Source organism: Oculina patagonica, chromosome 1 (assembly GCF_052425735.1).
Source record: "Oculina patagonica isolate OP01 chromosome 1, crgOcupat, whole genome shotgun sequence".
Lineage (NCBI taxonomy): Eukaryota > Metazoa > Cnidaria > Anthozoa > Scleractinia > Oculinidae > Oculina > Oculina patagonica.
The window spans coordinates 3,456,829-3,473,287 of NC_135758.1; the positions used below are offsets into that span (position 1 = coordinate 3,456,829).

The 16,459-nt window shown below is 41.7% G+C and overlaps 1 protein-coding gene across 1 annotated transcript in view; it reads left to right on the forward strand.

Annotated features, from left to right (window-relative positions):
• The window catches only part of LOC144644514 (mitogen-activated protein kinase kinase kinase 2-like), a 128,163-nt gene that overhangs the window by 41,327 nt on the left and 70,377 nt on the right, over positions 1 to 16,459 (forward strand). The gene's annotated exons all lie outside the window — the stretch shown is intronic.

Here is a 16,459-nt window from a genome sequence, read left to right on the forward strand (position 1 = left end):
GCGCGAAAGTTCGCGAAAAATTCGTTGCGAACTTCGCGACATTTCACGACATTTCGCGCGAACTTTCGCTGGAACAAAGAACGATATTTTCTAGAACTTTCGCTGCCTCACCGATAATTCACGAAATTTCGCTAGGCGAGACAATAAATTTCGCTAGACTCTCAACAATAGTTCGCTTTTCTACGTGCAGACTCCGCTACGGGATCGTTCGGTCGGATGGTCATGTAACATACACGAAATATATCTTTGTTTTGCTCGCAAATGCATGCCGAATTTAAGTAAAATTGGTACGTATTGATCATTAAGCGAATAAAGCACGCAACTAACATATATAAAGGGTACTCACGTGGCATTTGCGAAAGGTTTTTAAGCAAGTTCGCTGGCTTGGCTCGATTTGACATACAGTGCTGTCGATGTATACATATTTCATCTATAAGCCGAGCGATCATCGATAAAGAAAATTAACAAGCAATTGTTATTAATTCTTATTCATTACCTTTTATTTAAATGGCGGCTCCTAAAAAGCCATTTGGTTTAGTGAAGAAACGTTAAGAATGAAGTTTTCATTCGTCTTTCCTTCGCTATTTACTAGTAGGCTGGAACTGCGGTCATCCATCGGCTCGCTCTGGAATATTATTTTGTCGGCGTGCGTGATCGTCTTTTGAGCGGTCGAGATGATTCAAAATCTTGCATGTATTGAACAATTTCCTCGCAATTTCTTCCACAAGTAAATTTCTGCCTGAGACTGTTTCTTTTCCTTCAGCTTTTTAAAAGTTTTATGCAGAATCACCGCTAACGTGACACTTCAAGAGAAAAAAGAAAGAATCGATTGTTTTGACTTGCTTTGGCGACGTCAGAAACTGACCAATCAGAAGCGGCTGTTCTCACGCGCTTCTTGGCAAACATTGTAACACGATCTATCAGAAAGCGGCTAGCTACTGGCTAGATGTAATATTTTTGTTCAAAACTACAAACTTTTAATACCACGACTTCTTTGCTAAAAGAAATCACTTCGAAAGTTTGATTGAATCACAGGCGGCCCAAGCTCTCTATCAGATTACCTTTGGACGTGACTCTTGCTTACGAGCGGTGTTGTGTTACAAAGATTCGATTTATAAGGGTTTGTATGCATGGGAAACAACGGTTTTGCTTTAAAAGTAAAAAAAATGTATATTTTGTGAACAAAATTGACTTATTCTGATTCGTTGTTTCATTCTTTGTTGTCTGCCAGATTCTCAGGTCGATACAGCGCGTTTTCGGTGAGTTATCGTTATTTAGGTGTCCACTGGCAGTGGACACCTAAATAACGATAACTCACCGAAAACGCGCTGTATCGACCTGAGAATCTGGCAGACAACAAAGAATGAAACAACGAATCAGAATAAGTCAATTTTGTTCACAAAATATACATTTTTTTACTTTTAAAGCAAAACCGTTGTTTCCCATGCATACAAACCCTTATAAATCGAATCTTTGTAACACAACACCGCTCGTAAGCAAGAGTCACGTCCAAAGGTAATCTGATAGAGAGCTTGGGCCGCCTGTGATTGAATTCAGAATACTCGACAAATACCGACAACAGCATGGCGTTTCGTGTTGATAACATCTAAAGTTCATCCGCTTTATCTGCTCACTGGCGACTTGTGAAATATTTTGCAACGAACTGAACGGTATTCATCCCGTATTCTCTGGCAATTTTGCAGTTGTTTTGAACGGTCTCTACCTCAGCAACAACTTTCATCGGAAGATTTAGTTGTTTGAAAACTAGTAGCTTTTGGTATGATGATCGATAACCACTAATTCTTCAGAAGAATGCGTTATTGTTTGAGATGGGATTCTAAACTCAAGTGAATTTTTTGTCACGCGTATGTACAGATCTAAATAAATTCACCATTTATTAGTAACTTCTTTTGTTGTTTTTTCGATTGCATACATGTAGTTGTGATTTAACAAATATGTTGATTTGCTGCACGTGGATTGTTTTGTAGTTTGAAGGAAAAACTGGGTCTCGGCTTATAGCCGAGTGTTTTGGGTTTATTTTTTGTCAGACTCGAACTGGTTCTGAAAACCGAAAGTTTAGTCTCGGCTTTAATATAGCCAGGGTCGGCTTATAGCCGAATAAATACGGTAGTAGCAATAAACACAATTTCGCGCGGGGACAAGCACTACAGTGGGAAACATTGTGTGTTTTTACACGACATTCATATCGTTCTCAGTAGTTTTTCTCGCGAATGTGAACTTTTCGTCATGAAACTTCAATGTTTTTGTCATTTGGGAAGAAGTTTATATTTACGTTTTCTTCGTGCACTAACGAGGTAAGTTTAAAGAACAATTTTACGATGTAATTAAGAATTTATATCTGTAAACACGCTTTCTCTGTGTTTCAGGCCGGCACAAGAGAACGATTGAGAGGGAAGATTCACATTTACATCATAGCAAACTTTGCTCGAAAAGACTCGAAACTTCGCGCGAAAGTTCACGAATTATCGCACGAAAATTCGCGACAAATTACCGCACACAGCGGAAAACTGCGCGAAAGTTCACGCAAATCGAAACAATAGACGTCGCGAAAATTCGGCGAAATGTCGCGAATTGTCGAAGAGATTTCGTTTCAAGCGAAATTTCCTTGAAAAGCCACGAAAAGCGCGAATTTCGTCGAAATTCGTTTGCATTACTTTTTCACAATACTGTACAAGTTCTAGTGCTGTAGGATGCAAGGGATCATACAATCAAAGTCACTGTCACAATTTTGAATCAGACATGGAAAAAAGCTCAGAAGAAAATGCAGGTAATAATAGCAGAAAGAGAAAACAAGCAGAATCAGAAGAACACAAAGAAAGCTTGCTCGTGTTAAGAGAAAAGAAAATGGCAAGAAAAGCCGAAAAAGAAGGTAAAAGGGACAACTTGTCACAAAAGAACAGAGAAAAGTATGAAAAAAGAAAAGCAATTGAAACCAATGAGCAGAAAGAAAATAGATTAAGAAAGTGCAAGGAACAAAGAATTAAAAAAAGAGAAATTGAGAGCAAAGAACAAAGAGAGGATAGATTAAAAAAGCATCGGGATTTAATGAGAAAAAGACGAGAAAGTGAAACCAAACAGCAGAGAGAAAATAGGTTGAAAGAGAGAAGAGAACGATACAGGAAAAACAAGGCAACTGAAAGCAAAGAACAACGAGAAAAAAGATTAAAGAAGCAAAGGGAATCCAAACAAAGAGTAAAGGTCGAAACTAAACAACAGAAACAGGAGCAAACATCTTGTGATGAATTGGTTGTTAGTTTTCGTAAACTGGTACACACATGTAAATTAGGAGTTGTGGCACAAACCGTGACAACTCGCTCGGCTCGCCCAGGCTCGCCTCGCTCCTTGTCACAATTTGTGTCCACAACTCCTAATTTACATGTGTGTGCGGAACGCAAGACGCCTTTCTTACCCCTCTTGCGCCACGAGTTGCAAAAAAGGCGTTGGCGGCACCTCTAACGGCCCGCAGCAACAGAGAGCGCCACCTGTGTGCTAGATTTATTTTTCAATTGAACAAATATTTTTCTTTAGTATATGCAACAGATGGCTGCCGCAAGATATTCGTCAGAAGTTTTGCAAGCTATGATGGAGGAAAACCTCCGTGAATTTCAAAGAAACCCCCAAAGAAATTTGTCTTTTTCACTCGCCCACACCGATTTTAACGAATGGCTTAGAGTATGGAAAATGGACATACCCGAAACTGACACAAACAACAAAGATCTTTACATTTTTGCAAGAAAAAACAAGAAAAAGTTTTATGATCTTTTAGTAAGCGAAATTGATGACTTACGAAGCTTAAAAGCAAGCTTTGGACTTGAAGTTAAATTTTCGATACAAAGAGACGGAGTTACGCAACACATGAACCACTATTTCAGTGAAAGAGAACCGCACGTGTTTTCAAAAAACACCAAAGAAGAAATCGAAAAAGAGTTTGACAGATTTATCGAAAAAGCAAAGGGAGAAATTGAGGCTTGGTCAGAGAAGGGCTCGGGGTGGAAAATTGAAAGAATAGAAATGGCGTATATCAATGTCGCGCGTTATCAGCCATTGAGAGGGGGGAGTTATCTGCCTTTACCACCAAAATTGGCAAACAAAAAAGCAGTTATTAACGTGCAAAACAGGGATAACGAATGTTTGAAATGGGCTTTGAGAGCTGCATTATTTCCGCCAAGAGATGGGAAAAATCCGCAAAGAACAAGCAGATACCCAGTTGACGACGGAATAAACTACAATGGAATCGATTTTCCAACGCCACTAAAGCAGATTGACAGGCTTGAGGCGCAAAACAGAGGCCTTGCAATAAATGTGTTTGGATGGGAAGACGACTGTGTGATACCTCTCAGAACAAGCAAAAAAGAAAATAGCATTTCCCGTATAAACCTTATGTTAATTGAGTCAGGATTAATTCAGCACTACTGTTTTGTAAAAAGAGTAAGCGCTCTGCTTTACGATCAGACTAAATCACACAACAAAAAACACTTTTGCATGATGTGCTTGACCGGTTTTACAAGAGCAGACTTGCTCGAAAAGCACGAAAAATATTGCAATGGAGTTAACGGCAGGCCAACAAGAATCGAAATGCCGGAAGAGGGGAAAAACACTCTTTCTTTTAAAAACTATCAAAAACAAATGAAAGCGCCTTTTGTAATTTACGCCGACTTTGAGGCATTGTTAAGAAAGATGCAAGGATGTAAACGCGAAACGCCCGAGGACAGCCAGAAGAGAAAAGAACAAGGAGAAGAACTAGAAGACTTGAAGAAAAAAAGCTACACAGAAAAGACAGAACAGCACGAAGCATGTGGATTTGCTTACACAGTTGTAAGGAGCGACGGCAAACACGAAAAACCTTACGTTTACAGGGGTGAAAACGCCGTTGAAGTGTTTTTGAACTGCCTTTTAAGTGAAGAGAAAAAAATAAGATTTGAATTGTCAAAGCAAAAACCCCTTGTGATGACTTCGGAAGACTGGGAAAAATTCAAAAATGCAACCGATTGCCACATTTGCGAAAAAACGCTGATGAAACAAAACTTTTTAGACTCGTTGCCGGTTTGGATTGGGTATTATGGTGAACTTAATTACTTTGGGCAGCTTCACAAAAAATGTTATTACAGCACGAAAAAAGCGGAGCAAAGCCTTGGTACCGAACACCACTATGAGCTAAAAAAGCTGACACAAAACACACACATAGTGGCCGCAAAAAACCAAAAAAAATGTTTGAAGTGCCACAAGCCGCTTATCCAGCCGAACTACAAAGATGTGGTAAAGGACCACTGCCACATAACAGGGAAGTTTCGAGGAGCCGCGCACAACATTTGTAACTTGATGATGAGAATAAATCCAAAAAATGTCCAAATACCAGTTGTATTTCACAACCTAAGGGGCTATGATGCGCACCATTTAATGCAGGCAATGTCAAAGATTTCAAAAGAGGCACAGAAAGAGGTAAAATGTGTCGCAAACAACATGGAAAAATACATCACATTTTCATTTGGCGGACTGCGTTTTATTGACAGCTTAAACTTTCTTCAAGGAAGTCTTGATTCACTTGTAACAGCGACACCGAAGGAGTCATTAAATATAACAAAATCTATTTCAACACAGTCTGATGAAAGTTTTGAACTTCTTTGCAAAAAGGGAATCTATCCTTACGAATACATGGACTCATGGGAAAGATTTAGCGAAACAAGTTTGCCTGAAAAAGAAAAGTTTTACAGCAAACTTAATGATGAGAACATAACGGATGAAGAGTACAAACACGCGCAAAACGTGTGGGAAACCTTTGGCTGCCAGACCCTGGGCGACTACCACGATTTGTACGTTAAGACAGACGTTTCTCTGTTGGCTGACGTTTTTGAAAACTTCCGAAAAATCTGTCTTGAGAAGTACGGGTTAGATCCCGCGAATTATTACACGACGCCAGGCCTTTCTTGGGACGCACTTTTGAAAAAGACAGGCGTGGAGCTTGAGTTACTTACGGACTATGAAATGCATCTTTTTGTTGAAAGGGGATTAAGAGGCGGAATTTCGATGGTAAGCAAGAGATATGCAAAGGCGAACAACCCTTATGTTGAGGGATTTGACCCGAGCCAGCCAAAAAAATACATAATGTACCTCGATGCGAATAACCTTTACGGGTGGGCAATGAGCAAGCCGCTCCCAAAAAGTGGTTTTAGATGGAAAAAGGTTATGCCGACAGAAAAAGAAATAATGACGAAAAAAGAGTTTGCAAAAGCTGGATGGATTTTAGAGGTGGACTTAGAATACCCGAAAGAGCTGCATGACGCCCAAAACAGCTATCCATTAGCGCCAGAGAAAAAGAAAATAAACAAAGAAATGTTTTCACCTTACCAAAAGAAAATAATAAAAAATCTTGATTTAAAACTGCCAGAAAGCGAAAAGCTTGTATTGACTCTCGAAGACAAAAGCAATTACGTCGTGCATTACCGAAACTTGCAGTTTTATTTAAAACAGGGAATGAAACTCAAAAAAGTGCACAGGGTCTTAGAGTTTGAACAGGAATGCTGGATGGAGCCCTACATCCGGATGAACACAGAATTCAGAAAAAAAGCAAAGAACGACTTTGAAAAGAACTTTTACAAGCTAATGAATAACTCGGTTTTTGGAAAAACAATGGAAAACCTGAGAAACCGTGTAGACATAAGAATAGCGCGAAGCGACGAAACAAAGAAAATAAGAAAATTAGTTGCAAGCCCATTGTATTCAAGGCATGTAATGTTTTCAAACGATCTAGTTGGAATAGACATGCGAAAAAGCAGGCTTTTTCTTAATAAACCGGTCTACACAGGCATGACCATCCTTGACGTAAGCAAGCTATGCATGTATGACTTCTTTTACAACCATCTGAAAAAGGAGTACGGAGAGCGTTGCGAGCTTTTGTATACAGACACAGACAGCCTTTTGCTTGAGATAGAAACAGAAGACGTTTACGCGGACATGGCAAAAAACATTGACAAGTACGACACAAGCGACTACCCAAAAGAGCATTCACTTCATTCAAACGAAAACAAAAAAGTTTTGGGAAAAATGAAAGACGAATGCGCAGGAAAACAAATTTCAGAGTGCGTTTGTTTGAGGCCAAAAATGTATTCAATAATGACAGAAGACAAAAAAAATATAAAAAAGGCAAAGGGGGTGAAAGAGTGTGTGACAAAGAAAAAGATAAATCACGAAAATTTCAAAGAAACACTTTTCCAAACCAAGGAAAGCTTTCACGAAATGCACATGATAAGAAGCTATGCCCATGAGTTGTATTCGATAGTGGTGAACAAAAAATCGCTGTCCTCCTTTGACTCAAAGCGATGGATAGCGGATGATGGGATACATACAAATGCTTACGGGTATAAGTTTTGCGAAACAAAGCCTACATAAACATAACTTTTAGAGCTTTTCTGAGCCCAAGGGGCTCAAGCACTAAGTGCTTGGTGGTAACTGTGTATTTGGAGGAATAACAAGCAATTCTTCACGCACGAAGCCGCGCTTTGGACCATCGTGCAAGTAATAAAGAACTGGCTGATTAGGTTTAGTAACAGACCTTTCAATGCTGTAGACTTTTAATGACCAAATCGGATCTGTAGCCCTTTTTACACCGCCTTCCAGCTCGCCAGGTTGGTAGAGAAAGCGCACATTAACGAGAGAGGGGAGTTTTTTTTCTTTCAAGCCAACAGGTCTTGTATATTTTGAGGACGGCTTGGACGAAACAGCCTTTTCTTTGATTGCAGCAGCAGGTTTCTTACCAGTAAGACTGGTTACTTCGTTGTTCAGAGCGGCAACAACTTCGGGAAGCCTTTTTACCCACGCTGTCGACCGCTGGCCAGATGGCAGGTTCATCTCGACACCGTACTGATAACCAAACAGGCGCCCTGCCAGTGTTTGATTAAAACGTTCAACAATAGCTTGATCTCTGTGAATGTTAACACGCCCGCGTCTAATATAGGTTTTGTGATTTTCCATTTCTTTAGTAACAGCTCCCATGAATTCGCGACCAGGGTCAACTTGCAGCATCTGTGGCCATTTTAGTGCACTTCGCCTGTAAATTGTCTGAAAACCTTTTGCAACCTCAGTTGAATCTTTGGAGGTCAAAGGCTCAGCCTCTTTGAAACGGCTGGCAACATCAACAACAGTCAGCGCGTATTTGTAAACTTTTCGCCCTCGCGGCAGTTTGTCGTGTGGCAGAAAAAGAAGGTCCGCCTGGTGGACCGCGTTAGGGGTAGAAACATCGAATTTTGGGCGAGGAACGTATCGTGGTGCCGGAAGGTAGATCTGCCAAAGGGCCTGCTTAACTAGCCACTTTTTTGCGGCATCTTCGGAAACCTTGGCAGCCTCGGCTAATTTTTTTATCGCTGCAATTCCCTTCCAGTAGCCCTGGGGGCTATAGTAGACTTTCGAGATCTTTGCATCCATGCGTATACAAGAAAAAAAAGAAACGTTTAAAGAAACCGAAAGGCAGCGTACCCAAGAGCAAGAGCGCCTGCGCCAACGAACATCAGTTCACCTTGTTTCTGCTGCTCGCTTGGCTGATAAAAATCAGAGAACTTGGGTTCTTTCGGAGGAATCATTTGTTTGTCAGGATGTGCCTGGTTGTAGAGTTTGAAAGCGTAGTCTGTGTTCGTAAAGTTCTGTTTCGCTTGCTGTTTGATCTCATTGTTGGTTTCGATCCAGTCGAGAAGCTTCGTGCGGTCGCGAGAGTACTTCGCGTACGCTGCCTGGTAAGCCTCGAGAGCTTTGTCGTGTCTTTCTTTTTCTTTCAAAGCGGCGTCATCTCCGCCACCCAAAGCTCGAGCAAGATAGTTGCCGCCAATGAAAGCAGCAGCGTTCAAGATAGCTCCGCCAGCCATAATCGCTACGCTTGCCATTGTGTGTTTTTGTTCTTATATTATGATATTTTTTTTTAATTGGTGGGGAGAATTTTCTGGTCCTCGAGATACTGTTTAAGTGCAACGCTGCCAGCCATGACGGCTGTGAACTTTACATAGTTCATAAAACTGCTGCTTGGGTCGGATGTGAAGTTTTCTTTTACAACTTTTTTGGCAGCCCAGCCGATTCCGGCGGCGAGACCTGTAATGGTGGCGGCATCCATGAGCGTTTTCACGAGCTTGTTGTCGGACATGACAGTTCAGTATAAAATAATAAAAAAGTATTCAATTGAAAATTTTTTTTCATGCAGCGCCGGCTGCAACTTTTTTTGTGCTTTCGATACCTGCGTTGTACCCTTCATTATAGACTCGTTGGCGCTCGCGCGCTTCTTCTTGTTGGTTGTCCTCTTCATATTCCTCAACTCCACTTGATGTTTCAATAAAATCATCTCTTAAAGAGCCTATAACAAAACATAATACACTAATAGAAATCGACGTAGCACCGATTTTAAAAAATAAAGATGAAAATTCATCAAAAGTTCGCGGTAGCTTCATCGTTATAATAAAGAAAAAAAAAGCTTTAATTGTTAAAGTTAGCCAGTAACACAAAAATTACTTGCATAAAAACTTTAGATGGTCAAACACATCATGGCACATGGAAATAAAGATTTTTTCCATTTCAGCACACACCAAACTTTTTGCTTCTTCAATCTTCTCTTTTCTTTTTTCTTCATTTTCTATTTTTTCATACTCTTTTTCAAGTTGGCTAACTTTACCAATTAAATCCTCATACTGCCTGTTTAAACTTTGCACAGATTTTTCAGCAATAGCATTTAAAATTTTTAATCCTTCTGGTTTCAGCCTGTTCAAAAAGGCTTTTATCCATTCCATAGCAGCTGTTACTCGTACCTCATCTTCTTCAAAGCATTTTTCAAAGCATTTGGCACAATGACTCAACAAAACAAAGCTTCCAAAATCCATTGGGTCAGGCATAGTGTATGTCCTCGTGTCGGTCATCGTGTTTTGTATACTTTAAAAAATCAAATGTTTAAATGAAAATTATTTAATAATTTTTTTAATCCATCGGACGGATTCCTCTTTTTGAGCCATTTTGGTTTGTTGGTTGCGGAATTCTAGAGCCCGTTTGGCGCGTGTCTGAAGAACGCGTTGCAACCCTTCCAATACTTTCTGCTGTAACTGGTGTGTCATCAGTTATAAGAGTTGGCGGAGCTTTAATTGTTGGACTTCTTTTTTCCTTTATAAAGGCTTTTATGTCTTCGCGTTTCACATAAGTTGTAACGATTGCAACGCCGATACCAAGCAAAGATATCCATTGATTTGTGGTGAGACCGCTTGATTGCGGCTGAGCCTCGGGCGGAGCTGGTTCCGTTACGGCCGGTGGTGTTACATTTCGCTTTGCAGCAGCAGATTTCTTTTCCTTTTCTTTTGCAATTATTGCAGCAGCCTCGACAGCAGCTTTTTTCTGTGCTTCACGAGCCTGTTTTGTTTTTTCAGCTGCAAGCTTGCCAGCAGCAACTCGCTTTGGATTTTTGGCAGGCTTTGTTGCTGGAGTTGTTGAAGTAACTTGTTTCTGTTCTTCTTGAGCGATCGGAGTTTGTTCGAGCTCGGCCATTTATAATAAAAAAAAATAATATTTAAATAGAAAATTGCTCAGCAAGATTTTTTGCTAAGCAATTGCTAAGCATTGTTCAGTAATTACTTAGCATTTTCTTAGCATTGCTCAGAAAAATCTTCAGTAGTGTTTGTGTCCGCATCTTTGGAAGCACCTTTGGTTTCGCACAGCGAAGTGTGCGACTTTGTAGGGACCCCTTGGGTCCCCGCGCCAGGCGCGGCTTCGTTTAAATCAACGTGCTTTGTTGTGATGAGCGCAGCATTTGCAACGGCAAGAAATCGGCCGCATTTCAAAGTCAGACCGCCTGCCAAAGTGGACAGCTCTTTACTGATAATGTAGTCGTTTTTGAGTTCCTTCTGATAATCATTGGCGTCCTTGATATTTACGGCCATACCAACGACTTTAGTAACAAGAAAAATAAAGCTGTCAATCAAGCTGTCGGTTGTTTTGGATCCAACGTATGCCTCATATCTCTTTAAGTACTTTTCAACTTCTTTATCTGTCAAGCGCTTCACCTGCTCGTGTGTCAGTTGCACACCGATTGCTTCTTTGGCTTTTCCTGTTGAAACAAGGATTGCAAGCTGTTCACGCAAAGCAGGAATGTCAGGGCCTTGAATGAGTGCCATTGCGCTTTCTGTACTTTCTGGTTCAGCTCCTAGCAGTTCCATTACGGAAGCTAATTCTTGTTCACATGCAGCGCCCTTGACGCTCTCGGGAAGAGAAGTTGCGAACGGGTCAGCCATTTATTACTCTAAAAAATATGTTCAATAAGAAAATTTTGTGCCGTAAGGGTGGCGATGAGAAATGACAAGATGCGAAAACTTATTTTTTTTTAGCTTTAAAATGATTTCTTTGTAATCCTCATGGGCAAGTTCGCCAGCGTAATCCTCAAAGATTGCCTTCGTGGTCTTGGCAGAGGGGGTGTAAAAGAAAACGATTGCCGCAACATTTTCGCGGAATGAGGATGTTATGCTTGTCAATTTTTGAGTTAACACCCATATGCTCAAGCCTGCGTGGCGAGCAGAGAAAGCAAGATTCACCAACTCCCCTGTTCTTCCTTTTACATCTTTCGAAGCAGCACAGTCGTCGAGGATGATAAGCGTGTTCGTACCCTCAAAAAGAAATCTTGAAAGCCTTAACCAAGATTCCACCTCGTGCTGCTCGCAAATGAAAACAAAAAATCGAATATCTTCCTCAGCAAAGCGATAATAAGTCTTGTTGTGCTCGAAAGTCGGGCAGATGAGCACGATGTAGTCAAACTTGCCTCGGAAAGGGCCACAAAGCTGATTGACCACGTATCTTGTTTTTCCTGAGTTCGTTGGTCCCACAATGAGGGCGTTGAAGGGTATATTGGCAGGATCCATGCTTCGCTTTGCGAAAGCTGTATCAATACTCAACACTTTCTAATTCTTTATTTACAATAGAAAATTGTGCATCAGCGATAGCGAATATGTAGCATTTGACATTCCCTGATCCTGAGGCTGTTCTCTGTATCTCTAAATTAACGCCATCCTTTGTGTTCACCAAGCGGAGCCCGCTGCCGTGCATGTTGTTGTCGCTCATGGAGCGAAGGTCAATGAAAAGCCCGAACTTTTTTTCTGCATAAAACTTTGTGGCGTTATTAAACATTTTTTGGTCTGCGTTTTTGCCAAAGAACCTGAGAACTTCCTCCCACATGTCTCTTCCTTCAACTCCCTGACTGTACACCTTATTTGGAACGCCATTCACGCTGATTTTTACATTTGTTATGTCAGGGTTAAAGAAAGATTCTGTATCTCTTGCACCTGCGGCGTGGGGTTCAGGAAAAAGAAGTAGAAGTCCCTTCAAGGAGCGCTTTGGGACGTTAATGCTTTCGTTTATTATCGTGTCAGTAGCTTTTTTTACTGTGATCGTTTTGTAATTGTGCACATGCTCGTAAAAGAAACTTTTGCCGTTAATGTAAGTGCTTTCTACTTCTCTTGCAAGTTCTTTGTGATAAATAGCCTCGTATTCGAGTTGGATGTCAGTTAGCTCATACCCAAGTTTTGATGAATCTGTTCCTCTTACAACCACATTTGGACTGTTCAGTTTTATCTCGAAGACAAGCTCGTCTGCGAGTGCGCGCGGATAGAACACGCCATGGTCTCTCAAAATCTCGTGATCAAGCGGGATACGATACTTGCTTCCATAAACTTCTGCCAGCTTCTTTTCCGCGTCAACTCCTGAGGTTTTTTTGTCACCAGCGTTTGAACGGATTTTGCATAAATCCTCGGACTGTATACCTTCAAGAAACATGTTGCTGCGCTTTTCTACCGGCAGAAAAAGGTCCTCGAAAAGTTTGTAGACGTCGTAAGCGTTCGTATCCTGCAGCGTTTCTCCTGCAAACTTGACCACCATCCTTGAGACAAGCGCCCGGGTGACGTTGTTTACGAGAAAGTTGTTGGCATGGCCGCTCACCGTCAAGTTGAACACAAGAGCCAGGGAGCCTGGCACGAGAACGACGCCTTCTTCAAGCTTCGGCACAGCAACTCTCAGAATTTCTTCTGGAGACGCTTTATTCGGGTTAAATGTAACGCGATGTCGCACTCTGTCTGCCTTGAGCGCGTTTGGAGTTTTCTCTTCGAACGTTGGTCGGTGTCTTTCGCTCACGACAGCCATTGTATATTTAAATTAAAAAATGTATTTATTTAATATAACATGGCGGCAGAAGGTGGCTTTGGTGACAGAGATCCTCTTTTGGAACATACAGGCGACCGTGACGACCGTAATGACAACGATGACAGCGATACAACAGGCCCATTCCAACCTGGAGGGGCATCAACGCCCGGACCAAGCGAACAAATACCAACGAGAACTACCACGATGAATAGGCCGGACGAAACAACAACGATGTTTCCTGAAATCCCCGACGATAGTGCGACAACAACCTTCACTGCTTCGAGTTATCTTGACAAAGAGTTTCCATCAGCTGACAAATCAAAGATTAAATACAAAATAGATGAAAATGGAAGGCTGCAAGTCGGGTTAATTAAACCAGGTAAGCCTTATTATAATTTAACAACCAAAATTCAAGGCAAGGAAGAATACCAGATAAATATAAGACTTCCCAAAGAAGTTTTAAAAGCCCTTGGTCCAAGTCGTCGATTAACTCTTGAAAATGAAATAAGAGGTCTTTCAGAAGGCATCAATAACAACAAAAAAACAGCAGAAGATAACAATGAAAGCCCGGAGGAAAGAAAAAAAGCTAAAGAAAGAGCAAAACTACAAATTGAAAGGCGCACTGATCTACAGAAAGAATTAGATCGGTTGAAAAAAGTAGAGTACGAGCCTGTGATTGGGGTAACAATACCTTTACAAGAATTCCAACAACATGAAGAAGAAAGGCTCGAAAGGGAAGAGGAAATACGACAAGAGAGACATGAACAAGAAGATATTGCAAACGACGAAAACAGGCCACAAGCGGAAAGACAACAAGCTCGCGAAAGAGTTGATAACTTGAATCAAGAAATTAATGAAATGGAAAATGAAAGAGAAGAAGAGATCGAAAGATTGTCTTTAACAGACAAATTAAGAGAAAAGGTAAAAGCGATTTTCAAAAAATATGGCTTCACCGTCACAGCAGTTTTGCTTGCCGTTGGCACGACTATTGGCGTAATTCTGAGTTCTCTCTCAAACGGTTTAAAAGGTTTAGCAAAAGGTGTTGGTGACGGTCTTCAGACACTTGGCAAAAAAATTGCAAGTATTCTGCCGGGCCTCCTTGGCTCGATCGCCAGTTTTGTGTTTCGAACGGCCGGCCAGGTGATCAGCTTTCTCGGCAAGAATGCTTGGCTTTTGATTGTCGGTGTTGCTATCTTTCTTATCGAGCGAGTTACAAAACGAAGCGAGCGCTAAGCGCTAGAGGGCGCGAAGCGCCGGTGCCCCCTTGGGCACCCTCAAAGAGCTCGGCTGACTGCAAACGCAACAATAACGGCACCAGCAATAAGGTAGATCTTGTTTTTTTCGTGTGCTGTATCTTCAGTGCCTGGCTTCTGCTTTTCGTCTGTTTTTGTCACAGTACCCGCTGAAGGCGTATGTGGCGCCGGCTCTTTTTTTGCAGCTTTGTGAATCGGGTTTGACGGATGACTTGTTGGTCTATTAACTTTTGATGGCCCACCGCTCATACTCGTTGCGCCCACTTTTTTTGTAGCTTTATTAACCTCATCATTCACTCCTACTTTCATTCCTCCTACAGCCTGCTTAAGCTGGTTGTTGTAGCCAACAACGCTTTCTGTGTTTATCACCATACGAGCGGGCATCAGCCAGGCACCTGGGCAGACTGCAAGGTTAAGCCGAACCTTAGCTTCGTCGATGGCTAGTTGGTATCTTTGGACCGACTTTGCCAGATCAGGTTGCCTTATAGCGTCTTCAACCAACACGAGGAACTCACTTTGCGCTTCCTTTGCACGGCCGCCTGTTCCAAGTATGCTACTTCGAACGTTCACCTGCGAACCGAGAATACAGTAGACAAAAGCCTCTATCGACTGGTTTACTCTCGACAAACCTGCCTGAGTAAGCCCTTCAGTGCCGTTAGGACAAAACCAGTCTGCCTGTGCATATGCAGCGTCGTCTGGCTCGATGTATTGAATCAAGTTACCTTTGCTTGCAGCTCCCCCTTCGTCCGAAAATTTATCGTAATCGGGGTATTTTGCTCCAGAATTTTTCGGACCAATATTTGAGATCCAGATATAAACGTCACCAAGTCCGTGGTTTGCGCCTGTTGTGAAACGGAAATCGCTTGACGGGTCGACACCGAACTCAGCACATATTCTTTTGTACGAAGCCACGTCGTACTTGTTGTCGAACTGGCTAAAAGTGGGGTCGCCTGGCAAGGCGCTTACGCTCTGAATTCCCCCCATCTGAAACAATATTCGCCTTATCGTGAAATAAACGTGAAAAAGATAAAAATTACGCACAATCGGTGGCAAGCTAAGAGCTGAGTGCTCTTCATCGAAAATATCTCGACTTATACCGCAGCCTGTTGTCGCGCACCATACCGCAAAGTTAAGTTGCTGTGGCCAATAGGCCATATTTTGGCTAGCAAGCCACCTTTTTGACTCTTTTCCTGATGTATGCTTCAGTTTTGTTTTTTGAAAAATCTCTCTTAATTTCGTTGTGAAATATTGGTCTGGTGTGACGTAGATGTTTATTTGGCTGTTAAATATTTTTTTCAAACTTGGTGCGGCTTCGTGAAATCCAACCGCGGGAATTGGCAAAAGTAGTATAGGTAGGCGCTTTCACAGTGCTCCAATCAGATTGCAGGATTATGGCAGTGAACCAATCACAGGTCCGGATATAGACCACGTGATCCCTTAGGGACCCACGTGACCAACCCCTCCTACGTCATCACTTAATGAATTCAAGATGGCGGCTTTACTTTTAATTTATTTAACATGGTGAGCCCGGATATGGGTCACGTGGTACCTTAGGAACCCACGTGACCAAACCCTCCTACGTCATCACTTAATGTATTCAAGATGGCGGCTTTACTTTTAATTTATTCAACATGGTGAGCCCGGATATCGACCACGTGGTTCCTTAGGGACCCACGTGACCAAACCCTCCTACGTCATCACTTAATGTATTCAAGATGGCGGCTTTACTTTTAATTTATTCAACATGGTGAGCCCGGATATGGGTCACGTGGTACCTTAGGGACCCACGTGACCAAACCCTCCTACGTCATCACTTAATGTATTCAAGATGGCGGCTTTAATTTTAATTTATTCAACATGGTGAGCCTGGATATCGACCACGTGGTCCCATTGGGACCTACGTCATCAAAGCCCTCCGATATTCGATACTCGATACTCGACATTCGATACTCGATACTCGATACTCGATATTCGATACTCGATACTCGATACTCGATATTCGATTTTCGATATTCGATACTCGATATTCGATTTTCGATATTCGA